This window comes from Colobus angolensis, unplaced genomic scaffold (assembly GCF_000951035.1).
Source record: "Colobus angolensis palliatus isolate OR3802 unplaced genomic scaffold, Cang.pa_1.0 Scaffold1088, whole genome shotgun sequence".
Classification (NCBI taxonomy): domain Eukaryota; kingdom Metazoa; phylum Chordata; class Mammalia; order Primates; family Cercopithecidae; genus Colobus; species Colobus angolensis.
Window position 1 is genome coordinate 11,235 of NW_012111897.1, and position 2,004 is coordinate 13,238.

At 43.6% G+C, this 2,004-nt stretch overlaps 1 pseudogene across 1 annotated transcript; it reads left to right on the forward strand.

Moving 5' to 3' along the window:
* Nucleotides 1-751: 751 nt before the first annotated feature.
* LOC105517206 lies at nucleotides 752-1,998 on the forward strand (annotated as a pseudogene). The gene has a single exon (XR_001002639.1). The product of XR_001002639.1 is annotated as a methylosome subunit pICln pseudogene (transcript).
* The last annotated feature ends 6 nt before the right edge of the window (nucleotides 1,999-2,004 follow it).

Here is a 2,004-nt window from a genome sequence, read left to right on the forward strand (position 1 = left end):
TTTTTTGTATTTTTTAGTAGAGATGGGGTTTCACCATGTTAGCCAGGATGGTCTCGATCTCCTGACCTTGTGATCCGCCCGTCTTGGCCTCTGAAAGTGCTGCGATTACAGGCTTGAGCCACCGCGCCCAGCCTGCTCAAGATAATTCTTAGGGCTGTGACATGAACCTCAAAATTCCTGTCCTCTGGATGGCAGAAACCAAGAGAAAGTATCCCCACATGGTCACAAGGTTAAGCTCTTAAGGACAAAAAACAAGACCAATCTTACCCAGTATTGTTTTCAGGGACCCATAGCATAGTTTGTAACTGACCAGTCTGCTGGGTTAGCTTGGAAAATGGGCTTATAGGGGTCCTAAACCCACATGGTATCCTGTGATACTCCTTTCTCCATTACAGAACATAGAAAGAAAAATTTTTATTGCAAGTACACCAGATTTGCCACAGTCTAAGACCAGTCTTACAAATCCATTTTTCTATTAATCAAACTCTTGCAGAGGAGACAAACAGTGACATTTACCATTTATGCAGACAGAGAAAGAGAGACCAGAAACTTGGCTGGTAAGAATTTCTTATCCTTCTTTGGCATACCACGTTTCTGGGTTCCCTTTCTCTGCAGCTTCCAGAAGAATGGAACAGCTTCTGATGACCCTGCTCACTGTGCCATAGCTGTGGGGTTCAAGTCACTTTACAAAAGAAAATCATGGCTGTGTTCTAACTCCTTCAGGGACTGAGTTGTTGCACTGTCTGCTGCTATGAGCTTCCTCAAAAGTTTCCCGCCGCCTGGGCCAGCGGAGGGGCTCCTGCGGCAATAACCAGAGACCCAGGCTGTGCTGAACGGGAAGGGCCTCGGCACTGGTACCCTTTACATCGCTGAGAGCCGCCTGTCTTGGTTAGATGGTTCTGGATTAGGATTCTCACTGGAATACCCCACCATTAGTTTACATGCATTATCCAGGGACCGAAGTGACTGTCTAGGAGAGCATTTGTATGTTATGGTGAATGCCAAATTTGAAGAAGAATCAAAAGAACCTGTTGCTGATGAAGAAGAGGAAGACAGTGATGATGACGTTGAACCTATTACTGAATTTAGATTTGTGCCTAGTGATAAATCAGCATTGGAGGCGATGTTCACTGCAATGTGCGAGTGTCAGGCCTTGCATCCAAATCCTGAGGATGAGGATTCAGATGACTACGATGGAGAAGAATATGATGTGGAAGCGCATGAACAAGGACAGGGGGACATCCCTACATTTTACACCTATGAAGAAGGATTATCCCATCTAACAGCAGAAGGCCAAGCCACCTTGGAGAGATTAGAAGGAATGCTCTCTCAGTCTGTGAGCAGCCAGTATAATATGGCTGGGATCAGGACAGAAGATTCAATAAGAGATTATGAAGATGGGATGGAGGTGGATACCACACCAACAGTTGCTGGACAGTTTGAGGATGCAGATGTTGATCACTGAAAATGATTTATGCAGGTTTAAGATTCTGCTCCTAACTGTAGGAGAGAACTTGGTGCCTCTTCCACTCTGGAGTGAAGCTGATGGAAGTCTTTTTCCTTTTCCACAACCCAACCTGAACCAGTTCCTTCTTGAGACAGACTATACTGAGACAATAAGTTGTCACCAGCAGAAGATAGATAATATGACCTTTATTAACTTGATGAATTAACTTAACCAAGAGGGTATTTGTAGTTTATTATTTACCCCAAAACTTTCTGTGTCTGGGTACCCTCTGAGTAGGCCTATAATTCCTGCCTTGACTATGTGCATCTTTTGTAAGCTAGCAGATTTATGTGGTGAAAATGCACAGGAGCTTGGTGTAGGTAGATTGGGTAGGAAAGAGAGAGCTCCTTTTGCCATGTTTTATCAGTCTGCTGTTATAAACTCTTAGGTTATATCCTTTAATTTCCAGCCTTTTAGGTTAGTTTCTGTAACAGAGCAAGTGAGTCTTGGATGAAGTCCTCAAAGTACTTCAAATGGTAATTGTTTTGTTTTTGTAA